This window comes from Physeter macrocephalus, chromosome 10 (genome assembly GCF_002837175.3).
Source record: "Physeter macrocephalus isolate SW-GA chromosome 10, ASM283717v5, whole genome shotgun sequence".
Lineage (NCBI taxonomy): Eukaryota > Metazoa > Chordata > Mammalia > Artiodactyla > Physeteridae > Physeter > Physeter macrocephalus.
In genome coordinates this window covers 71,961,099-71,973,801 of record NC_041223.1, presented here as the reverse complement: position 1 = coordinate 71,973,801, position 12,703 = coordinate 71,961,099, and the positions used below count along the sequence as shown (strand labels likewise).

The window sequence follows — 12,703 nt, the reverse complement described above, 5'->3', positions numbered from 1 at the left end:
TGTTTCATGGGCAGCCTCAATGACAAAGTAAAGGATGTGGGAAAGACCTAGAAGAACTGTTTAATATAATTTTTTTGCTCTTTGGATAAACTGCAGATTATTGATCTTTCTAGAAATTCTGTGAATAAATCCCTGGGAGGTTTGACACTGCTGACTTAAAAGTATAGGGAAAATATTCTTTGACAATCATAATTTAAAGTGTCAGAAGAATACAATTACTTTAATATTATATATTTTTCTAGATCACATAAGTAAAAATGAATTAGGGTAATTTTCAGAAGTTTTGTCTTCAGGATCCTTTAGTAGTTTATTCCCATCTTTTTTCAGTTAAGACACTTACCACAATTGTGTACAATTTATCTGTTTTATATTACTCTCTCCACTGTTCTCTGAACTCTAGAAGGGCAGGGAGATTTCATTTCATGATTGCAATTCCAGCAGCCAACATAGAGTTTGGTGTACCATAATAGACGCTTGGTGAAAATTTGCTAAATGAAGAAATGAATGGATGCAGCGTCAATCATAAATACAGAAAACTTTGAAATAATTCCTTGTATATTGATTTGGATAAATGTTGCTGTGACTTGTAACTGAAATTAGTAAAGATACAAATCAGTAATAGGATTAACCACCCAAGAGGTCCTTATCTCTTAATTGTTTGAAGAACACCCCCATCCTTACTTTTTGTAATTTTCTCTCTGTCTAGTAGAGGATAAGAGCTCTCTCATACACACACACACACACACACACACACACACACACACACACACACACACACCACGACATGCATATATGAGAGCTAAGCAAGCCTGTTTGGACTAATGCATCAGTGAGGCTGCCATCTTCAAGAAAGAAAGGTGTTCACAAATTTAAGTAGTAAAAAATTAAAATAGGAGTCTGTTCACCCAAATGAATGTGCATTTGAAATGTGAGTAGGAGACATTTTCACACAGAGGAGGCTTCCTGAGCGCTTACCTCATGAAGGTCACCATAGTCAACATTCTCTCCTCTTAGCCTCCCTCACAACCCCTCCCGCATCTGAATTTCAGGGAAAGAAGTGTGAGGGACCAGCACTGCAGAGGCACGTCATCTACCCCTCTCAGTCAATAATCCTCCTGAGAAGGATTATATGTTCTCACCTAACAAACAGTGACTACTTGAAAGCACCAATTATAAATTTAAAAAGGTAGAGTCGTCTGTATTTTGTCAGATTTTTTCATATAATATATACGGTATGCTTGTTGCCTTTCTCTCTCTGTCTCTGTCTGTCTGTCTGTGTCTCTCTTTCTCTGTCACACACACACAATTTTCACATAATTTTGTTTGAAACCTACATCCCAGAAAAACCCACAGACGCTCCCTGGTAAACCAGAGTACGTGAGAGGATTACCCAGCAGGCCTGCGAGAGGAAGAAAGCTGGGTCACAGCCCCCTTTCCAGCACTGCCTCTCCCTAGAGGAATTAATTTGCCTGACTTGATAACATTGCACGTGACATGACTGTCCCTTGAAAAGGAAACATGTTCCAAGTCACTACATTTTTGTGATCGGTTTGAGCAATTTCAGATCCAGGGATTTTGGTCACACACGATGGTCTAATCAAATTAAGGTAAATGAACACATCATGATTAGATAGTAAACTTAATCAAGGGCACAGGGCTGCATGGACGACATATATTTAAATCAGAAGTGGCTATCTCTGGAATTATATAATCCAGTCATTCCTGGATCCCCACGCAGGACAGTTGTATATCTTATAATATAATGAAGGGTAGAGAGCCTAAAGAAAGAAGTGGATAAAAGGGCATCAAGTAAAGGAGGAACAAATGAGGAGAGAGGTAAAGGAGACCAGATGGGGAGGCAGCAGAGGGACGAAAGAGTTAAAAAAAAAAGATTGGGGGCTTCCCTTGTGGCGCAGTGGTTGGGAGTCCGCCTGCCGATGCAGGGCACGCGGGTTCGTGCCCCGGTCCGGGAGGATCCCGCATGCCGCGGAGCGGCTGGGCCCGTGAGCCATGGCCGCTGAGCCTGCGCGTCCGGAGCCTGTGCTCCGCAACGGGAGAGGCCGCAACAGTGAGAGGCCTGCGTACCGCAAAAAAAAAACAAGATTGGGATTGACATATACACACTACTTTATATAAAATAGATAACTAATAAGGACCTACTGTATAGCACAGGGAACTCTACTCAATACTCTGTAATGGCCTATATGGGAAAAGAATGAAAAAAAGAGTGGGTGTATGTATACGTATAACACTTTGCTGTACACCTGAAACTAACACAACATTGTAAATCAACTATGCTCCAATAAAAATTTTTAGAAAAAGAAAAAAAGAGAATAACAGGGGAGAATGGAGAGAATGGCTTCTTCTCAACTCTTGCAAATAGCCTATAATTCAGAGTTGCATGTTGCCCTTTACAATATTTCCATTGGATAGGAATTTGTGTTCATCTTCTCATTGATTCAAGAAGCATTTATTTAAAACCTGTTCTGTGTCAGGTCTTGTTCTAGGTTCTGGAAATAAAACAGTGGGAAACAGAGATGTAGCCTGTTCTATTATATAACTTATACTTTAGTACAGGGAGACAACAACAGCGATAAAGCTTAAAAAAAGTAAATAAGACAGATTTCAGAGAAAAATCTTAGCGCTTATATGAATTTCCTATTGTAGTTATAAATTGTCACAAATTTAGTGTCCTAAAACAACACAGATTTATCTCTTACACTTGCGATGGTCAGAAATTTAAGTGGGTCGGCGGGGCTGTGTTCCTTCTGAAGGCTCTAGGAGAAAATCCATTTCCTTGCCTCTTCCAGCTTCTAGAGGCTGCCTGCATTCCTTAGCTCATGGCCCTGCATTACTCTGTTTCTGTCATCACATCTCCATCTCTGACTCTGCACCTCCTGCTTTCCCCTTATAGGACCTCTTGCATTGGGCCACCTGGATAACCCAGGATTTTATTTCAAGATCCTTAATTTAATCATATCTACCAAGTCTCTTTTTCCATGTAAGGTACCATATTCTAGAAATTAGGACACGGACATCTTTGGGTAGTCATTATTCAGCTTACCACAGAGCGCCTTAAGTGAACTGTTCAACTTCCTGCATCTGGTCCAGACCATCAGTCTTCTGCATCCAAATGCACTGATCTTTCTCCTTTACCAAGGCTGAATCCCCTCACCCTCTGTTCACGTTCAACCTGCTGAAGACACAAGAGTTCATTTTGATGTTCTTTGATGTTTCCTACATTTTTAGCTACCCTCCTTCACTCCTGTAGTGTTCTGAAGCTGGTGAGAACAAGCCTAACTTATCCAAAGATAAGTAACTGACAACGGATTAATATGTCTCTCCATTCAACAAATATTTACTGAGTGCTGCTTATGTGCTAAATGCAGAGCCAGAGTGAAAAACAAAACAGCTGTTGTTCTTGCCTTGCTGGAACTTTTAGTCTTGAGGGAGAGATAGCTATTAAATTATCTAACACACAGATAATTATGCATTCCAGTAAGAGTTAAGAAAGAAATGAAAAGGATTTGATGACATAATAATTAGGGGAGTTAATTAGACAGGGAGGTCAAGGACAGACTTTCTCTGGAGGGAACGCTGAAACACACACTGAAGGATGAGCAGGGCCCTTCCATGGGAAGGAAGGGAGTGTGGTGGAGAAAGGCCTTTGTGGGTGGTTTCACAGGAAGGCCAAGCTCAAAGGCTCTGAGATAGGGAAGAGCTTGATAACTTGGAAACATATTTAAAAATCTGAAGAATAATGTGTTGGGTGGGGAGGGGCATCTGAGATGAGATCAGTCTGACACTTAGAGAGAGTATAAGTCATGCAGGCCACAGACCGTGGGCAAGACTTTGGATTTTATTTTAAAGTGCATTGGAAAGTTATTGAAGGATTTCAAGGTGAGAGGAAAGTGACTTAATTGTATTTATGCTTTCAAAAGATGACTTTGGAATGCCCTGATGGTCCAGTGGTTAGGACTCTGCACTTTCACTGCCAAGGGCTGGGGTTCAATCCATGGTCAGGGAACTAAGATCCCACCAGCCGCATGGCGTGGCCAATAAATAAATAAAAGACGACTTTGGCTGTTGTGAGAATAGCTTGGGGAAAGATCCAAGATGGAAGCCCAGAGACTAATAAGAAAGCTGGTGTCATGGAGACGGTGAAGGGTGTGGACCAGAGCTGGGCTGTGGAGGAGGTGAGAAGTGGGGGGGATATGAGATGCTTTTGGGAGTGTAGGAGCAGCAACGATTTGCTGGTGGATGAGACTCGGGGATGATGGTATGTATGAATCACGTTTGATTCCCGGGTCGCAAGCTTGAGCATCTAGGTAGATGGTGGGACTGTTTTGTGAGATGGCAAAGACCAGAAGAGCAAAGTCAATGAATTCCTTGTTAGAGCCCTTACGTTTGAGATTTTTGTGGAATTTCAAGAGAAGCTGTCAAGTAGGCAGTTGGATAAATGAGTCTGGAGGTCAGAGGAGAGGCTGGAGTTAGACATAAATTTAGAACCTATCACCATAGAGATTGTATTTGAAACTATGAGAATGGATGAGATCAGCTGGGGAGAGAGTGTGGAAGCACAAAAGGAAATTTCTGTGAGATTGGATCAAGGTCAGAGATATAGAGAAAAATCAGAGAAGTATAGTGTCAACAAAACCAAGAGAAGAGAGTCTTTGGAGAAGGGCAAGTGGTAACAGAGCTCACCACAGTGACCACTGTTTTTGGCAAAAAAAAAAATTACATAAATATGAATGTATTTTTATAATATATATAATATTATACACTATATTACATAATTATATATAATCTATACTCTATAATTATATATTACATAATTATATGTTATATATTATATAATATTATATATAATTATTATAGATGATACATAATATAAAATTTATAGATATATTTATATATCCTAAAGGAGGGCAGCTTCAAACTCCACACCAGACAAGTACAAGCTCACACGACATGTTTAGAAGAGATATTTTCCTTCATTTGTTTCTGAGAAAGCCAAAAGCAGCCCCTGACTGCTGGAAACTGGTCTGATGCTCACAGCCAGGCCATGCTGTTCTCCTATTGGACAGAAATCCACAGAACATCAGACAAGGCCACTCTGACACCATGATAAATGAGTCAAAACAAAAACACCATGCAACCCACAAAATAGCAAACATCCCCAATTCTCAGCTAAAATGAGTGATGGCTACTTCTTTACCAACTACAGTTGTATCCCCATTTTTTTTTTTTTTTCGGTACGCGGGCCTCTCACTGCTGTGGCCTCTCCCGTTGCGGAGCACAGGCTCCGGACGCGCAGGCTCAGCGGCCATGGCTCACGGGCCCAGCCGCTCCGCGGCACATGGGATCTTCCCGGACCGGGGCACGAACCCGCGTCCCCTGCATCGGCAGGCGGACTCTCAACCACTGCGCCACCAGGGAAGCCCTGTGCTCCTTTTTCATGGTATGGATTTCCTTTAAAGGTCTGGAGATCCTTGGTGATTCAATCATGTTGGATAAAGGACCTGGTGGCTTAGTATGAATGGCTGGAAAGTGTTTTCTCAGAGACTGGTAAATCCATTTTCTTAACAGATCCTTCCTTTGATTAGGTGGTTTCACATATGCTTTGTGTGATGGGACAAGGCATTTTGATGAGCAGGTTTTCTTCAAGGTTAAGTAATGGGCAACAGAGAGGCAGGCTGGGGATCTCCACCACTGCCAAAGTAGGGGGTACCTAATTCTAGAAGTGCATTACTTTAGTATTTTAGTCTTGGGTGGAATTGTTTAGTCCTTTCTTTCCCCTCTTCTTTTTTTCCCCTTCCTTCCTTCCTTCCTTCCCTTCCCTTCCTTCTTGTCTCTCTCGCTCTCTCTTTTTGAAGTTTCAAACTAACTCAGGCTCTGCTATGCTTTTTTTCCTCTGACCACAAAACCTCTCGTGTGTTGGGCTATAATTTTCTCTGCTCTGATTTCTCCATCAAACCAGTACTAGCTGAAAAGTGCCAAAAATGTCTAGCCCATTGATGGCACATTTTCTAAAAGTTTTAGAGTGTTATTATGGATTTTTTTTTTTTAGAAATATATCCTCTTGTCATTTCATTGGAATTTTAAAGGAGGGGATGGAAGGTGAGAGAGGAAGACGGATTCCTGTGCTCAACTTGATATTTTGAACAGGATATCTGGAGTTCAGATAGAAGTGCCTACCATTTTGTGTTAAAGTAAATGGATTAAGTTAAAAATGTATGTTTCATTCTCACTCAGCTGTGGATTTTTCCAAAGTCTCACTTTCCCTCCAAAGTGCCTGCTAAAGAAAAATAGTTTTCACGAATATAATAAATAAGTTAAGCATTTCCAACAACTATTTTATGAACTAATATTTGAATACTGAAAGGCAAATTAAAAACAATAAATATTTTCCCAGTGAAGAAACAGACATCTTACCTCCTGTCCTAGTCCCAGAGCCTGTAAAGGCAAACCCACTGGGGCTGGCTGGGGGCGAAGAGGAAAGCTTGTTCCAGAAGGAACTGTCTGAGGGATCATAAGAATTTCTACACATGGGAAAGGGGGAAATAAACTACTGGTTAAAAAAATTTTTTTAATTAAAAAATAAAAACAATAAATACAATTAAAATTTTTCATGACAATTCATTCCTATTCTTCCTCTAATAAGCTATATTTGACACCTCTAAGCTTAGATTACAGTGGTACTTTCCAAAGAAAAGACCTATTTTCTACACAAACTAAAATAGAAACAAAAACTAACTCCCTAAGTGACAGTATGATCAGTGCTGTTTATTACGATCTTAATAATTTCCTCAATTAAGTCACTACACCTGAAATTTCCTGTATCTTATTTCCCTCTACAAGAGGGACTATTCCCTCTTGTAAAGCTTCTACTCCTGCAGTAAGTCCAATAATTAGCTTTATGTATCATTTCTACATTGAGAAAATGAATTAAACTTAGTCCTGTGTTGAAGGACCCAATCTCCCTCACAGATTTGCATTTTTATGTGCGTGTGATACTTTATTTCCTTTCCAAAGTATTAAACACAGAATACCCCAAAAGGCACAGCTTCAGTAAAACTGTGAAACCATGAAAACAATATAATAAATGCAAAAAAACAGGCTCTGAGAGAAAGGAGAGGTTTGGGAAAGATGGGAATGAGAATTACACAGGAGACTGCACCTACCAAGGGAAGCTTCTACAGTTGATCACACACAGTAAAGCACCAGTTATTTCCCAGCATTGATGAAAGATCTTTGCATAAGAGGATAGCAGCCAGTAAAGGGGGAAGGAGCTGCTTGTTCCCTGTCCATACAGAGCATCGCCCTGAGCTCTGCAGTGTGTGTGCACATGCAGAATGCATGTAGAGAATATGCTCTCTATCAAGAGATTCTAACAGGTTTTATCGAAGATCCTTCTCAACATTTCAGAGGTCTCCCCTTCCTCTGAGACTCCCCAAGGAAACTGTCAGAGGAAAGCCCATTAGTGGCCTCAGTCAATGACCAGGAAGGAGCAAGTAAGCCAGACCTCCAGTGAGCCAGGCTGTAAATCAGAATGTACCCCAAATTCTACCTGTCTTATGAATCACTCTTATCCAAGGAATACACCTTGTAGATGAGAACAATCTAGAGTTAGCAATGGCTCTCTTACTCTTTTCCCCAGATTACCAATGAAAGAAATGAAAAAGTCTTATATACAGAGTTGTTAAGGTAGAAGGGATGAAATCAAGTGAGCTAACAAAACCTCTCTCCTTTTCTTCAGTGTTTAGCCCAGTGTACTGGGGTTTCAAAGTTAAGCCTTCAAATCCAAAGAGAAGAAAAGAGGATTTCTACAAAGCCCAACACAAAGAGTCCCACCGTTCGGGGTGCTTTAACACTTACAGATTACTAAGGAATCATTTGGTGATGGCTTTCAACTTTGGAAACTTAACCTGGTAAATCCTCCTTTTTCCTCCTTGTTTGGACATGCCACCATTTTCATCATCACATATGAAATAACAATAATGACAAAAACAACTTCTATTTATAAAGGTTAAATATTTGTTAAGAACTGTGCTAGGTTCGCAAACATTACATCATTTAATCTTTATTAACAACGCTACAATAAGCATTGTGTCTACTTTTGAAAGGAAGTCACTGAAGGTGAAGGAGATTAAACAACTTGTCCAAGCTCACCAGCTGGTACATGGCAGATCCAGGATTTTGGTCTCCTGACTCCATATGCATGCATACCTGTCATCCTTTCATGACTGAGCCCCACACAGAAAGGTCATTTACTCAAATACACTCTAGCTTCAGAATTTCGGAGCTTGAGGAGAACTTAGAGATAGCCAAGCTCTTCATTTTGTAGACAAGGAAATGGGAGGCCAGGTAGGTGAGTGACCGATCAAGATGATGGCGTTTGCCGAAGGGCTCAGTGCTTCTGACTCCTGGGAGAGAGGCTTTTCCAAGATACCATCTTGCTAAATGGGGAAATACTTAACTAAATGAGATGACCCTACATAAGTTTGCCAGGAACTTTTAAGACTTTTTTTTAAAACTTTTATGTTTGGATATGCTCAGTCCTCAACATGGAAAAGTGAGTGTTTTTCCTTTCTTTCAGAAGAGAAAATTTTAAATACTTTGACTAGAATTAATCAACGCCTGGCAGGGTTCCAAATTCAATTATGTTCACATACTAAATATAGTTCAATTAAAAATACCATGATTCAGTCCAATGAATGGTTTCTATCCAGACTATTCTGGTGCTTCTATCTGTGGCTTGCTTCAATCATCATCTTATTCATCTCCCTGAAAGTGCTAACTGAAATGTCTCCCTTGAGATTCTTCATCTTCTGTTCTTCTCAGGAAGATGAATTAGAAAACAATCCTGGAAACCTGAATCAATATTTTCACCATGATTTCCTTCAGGTGTTTTCCTCTCATTTTTGTATCAACACACTCAAAATTTATTTAGTGTCTCTTTTTCCCAGAGTGTTCATGGGTTCTGACATGGCAATCAGCAACTTCCTAGAAATGCTGTTCACAGGGCCCAGCATCCTTGAAGGCTCTAGGGCATCACATTTCAAGGGGCCAATAAGGATGTGTTCACTCAAATCTCATCCTCCGGTTTGCTTATTATATGGCATTATAATATTGCCATCTGTCTTTGGGACAAAGGTGTTGGAAAAAACGAACCTCTCTCCCTTGACTTCTGTTTTCCCTAAAGTAATTCTGTGTGCTATGGCTATGTCTTTGAAATATACCAATATTCAATTATGTCATCAACACCATAATTTCCTTTATTTCCCATTGCTTGTTATTCTCTCATAAGGAATATTATTCTTTGGTCTTTCATCCCTTGCCCCAAAAAAGTCAGTTTTTATTTACCTAAGACAATATGTGAATATAAGATTTTTTAAAGTAACTTATCATGATCAATTACTCTTTAATATATACAGGACAGATAAAGTAACTGAAGAAATTATCTCCTTCAAAAAAAGATAGATAGTGATTCCATGCTAAGTAATAAACAATTTTGTCTTTTCCGTTTCAACCTTTTAAAAAGCCAGAAAAGGGAACCCTCCTACAGTGTTGCTGGGAATGTAAATTGGTTCAACCACTATAGAGAACAGTATGGAGCTTCCTTTAAAAACTAAAAATAGAGCTACCATATGATCCAGTATTCCCACTCCTGGGCATATATCCAGAGAAAACCATGATTCAAAAAGACACATGCACCCCAATGTTCATTGCAGCACTATTTACAATAGCCAGGTCATGGAAGCAACTTAAATGTCCATCAACAGATGGATAGATAAAGAAGATGTGGTACATGTATACAATGGAATATTACTCAGCCATAATAAAGAATAAAACAATGCCTTTTGCAGCAACATGGATGGACCTAAAGATTATCATATTAAGTGAAATAAGTCAAAGACAAATATCATATGACATCACTTATATGTGGAATCTAAAAAATGACACAGATGAACTTATTTATAAAACAGAAACAGACTCACAGACTTGGAAAACAAACTTACGGTTACCAAAGGGAAAATGTGGTGGTCATGGGGAGGATAAATTAGGAGGTTGGTATTAACAGATGCATACTATTATATATAGAATAGATAATCAACCAGGACCTACTGCATAGCACAGGGAACTATAATCAATATTCTGTAATAACCTATATGGAAAAGAATCTGAAAAAGAATAGATATATATTTACATATATATTTCTGAAAAAGAATATATATATATATATTTTTTTTTTTTCTAGTCTGCAATTCAGGTCATGTCACTGTTCTTTTCAATACTTTAGTATCTTGGCTTTGGGGTTAGAAAAAATTTTAAATGGCTTAAGTTAGGCAAGGTCCTTCAAGGCCTGACCTCTGTAGCTTCACCTTCACCATTCTCCCCCATACTCTGTATCCCAGCCACCCTGAACTGACCACCCCATGACTTGCCTCCTCTCTGGGCCTTTGTTTATGTGCTGTGACTTCTTTTTGGAGTGTTACCTCTCTCTCCTCTCCCCCACCTCTTCTCCTCTCTTCGTCACTAACTTTTCCTTTTCCCAGCTCCTTCTGAGCTTTCCATCCTCAGTTAGGCATATTTTCCTCTGGGAAACCTTCCTTATTTCCCCAAGATTGAGACAGGTACCTCTCTTAGTATTCCAAGCACGGCTTCTGCTTAGGACACTCATAGGACTTATCCCACTGGAGAATCATTGCTCGTTGCTTGCCTATCTCCTCTGGACTGAAAGTTCCTTGAAAGATGGAACAATTCTATTCACCACATCCTAGTCCTAAATCAGTAATCAGGAATCATGAAAATATAGTCTGAGGCCCAAATGATGAAAAGGTCTACTTTGAAGGGTCACGAACTCACGCATACTAACAAGTCTTTGATTCATAGGCATCCACAGATATATTTTACCATGGACTAAAGGCTATACACATCTCTGTGAATCTTGGAATCCAGATTGAATTGTATCAAAGTCCCAAGTTCATAACCTGGAGAAGTTCTAGGACTTCTCAAAATTTTAGCATCTTGCTGGTGCTGAAAATTCTCAGGTTTTCTCGTACCCTGGACTCCTGCATCCTTACACGTCACATCTGTGCTTCAGTGCATTGACCTACATGTGCAACTTAATGCATCTTTGAATCCCACAAAAAATGTTCTTTACACACTAACTTTAGTGAGCAATGTGCACTTGGCTGATGATTTTGTACCAGAGATGGAGAGTTTATATTATAGAAACTGTAGCAAAGTCCTTTTCTAACAAGCCAGTGAGGATTGCTCTGTCTGCCTCCTTGCCCATGTAGCTGCCACGTGCCCTCTTTGCCCTTGTGCCCTCCCCACCATGCCTGCACCAGTTCATTTCCTTACATGGAGAGGTAGATGAAGCTGGGGGTTTAGAGGATGGGGGTTTAGAGAATGGCTTCCAGTACTGCCACTTTCATCTATGTGACCTTGGCAAATTATTTTAACTGTGTTATGACTTAGATTTCTCAACTAGGAATAGGAATAATAAGAGTACTTACTGCATAAGATTGTTGTGAGGATAAATTAATAGACATGAAGAACTTAAAATATGCCTGGCACATAAAGTGCTCAATGAATGTTAGCGGTTCATATTGCTCTACCCAAGCCCATCAAAGTCTTCTGGAGAACGACTCTCTAGTTTAGAGGGAGCAGTATTTTCCTTTGTCACATTTATTAACTTACCAAGTTAGTTATTAAAGGTTATTACGGAGTGTATAAACTATAATTGGAGCTTATCAGAATTTACTTAGGACTCTGATTCAGCACTCTCTTACTGAGATACATGCACAGCCCTCCTAATGTGGGCGGATCCAGGTAGTTGAAATACAATGTTCAAGCGACCCCCCTTCCCTCCCACTTAATGTATTTCATACGTGAACTTCATAGATGATTTGCTGTTTGTCACATGAACCATTAAAATAACTCACAACATACCATCCACATACGTTAATGAAAAGGCTCTGTTATTTTTAAGTTAACAGTTAACAAGTTAATTTTTATAACAAAGACCATGCGTATAGTTTCACATTTTTAATAAAGTAAATAATAAGCCACCTATATATGTTGCAAGCAAAGAGTTTACTAAAATTTGCTTACTTTTTCTTTCTTTTTTAAACATCTTTATTGGAGTATAATTGCTTTATACAATGTTGTGTTAGTTTCTGCTGTATAACAAAGTGAATCAGCTATATGTATACACATATCCCCATATCCCCTCCCTCTTGCATCTCCCTCCCACCCTCCCTATCCCACCCCTCTAGGTGTTCACAAAGCACTGAGCTGATCTCCTGTGCTATGCAGCTGCTTCCCACTAGCTATCTATTTTACATTTGGTAGTGTATATATATCCATGCCACTCTCTCACTTCGTCCTGGCTTACCCTTCCCCCTTCCCATATCCTCACGTCCATTCTCTATGTCTGCATCTTTATTCCTGTACTGCCCCTAGGTTCATCAGAAAATTTTTTTCTTTTTAGATTCCATATATATGTGTTAGCATATGGTATTTGTTTTTCTCTTTGTGATTTACTTCACTCTGTATGACAGACTCTATGTCCATCCACCTCACTACAAATAACTCAATTTCGTTTCTTTTTATGGCTGAGTAATATTCCATTGTATATATGTGCCACATCTTCTTTATCCATCCATCTGTTGATGGACACTTAGGTTGCCTC

At 39.5% G+C, this 12,703-nt stretch overlaps 1 non-coding gene across 1 annotated transcript; it reads left to right on the top strand.

Annotated features, from left to right (window-relative positions):
* The first annotated feature begins 6,409 nt into the window (after window positions 1–6,409).
* LOC112062429 (small nucleolar RNA SNORD22) lies at window positions 6,410–6,531 on the top strand. The gene has a single exon (XR_002890723.1). It is a non-coding gene; the product is annotated as a small nucleolar RNA SNORD22 (small nucleolar RNA).
* Window positions 6,532–12,703: the final 6,172 nt, after the last annotated feature.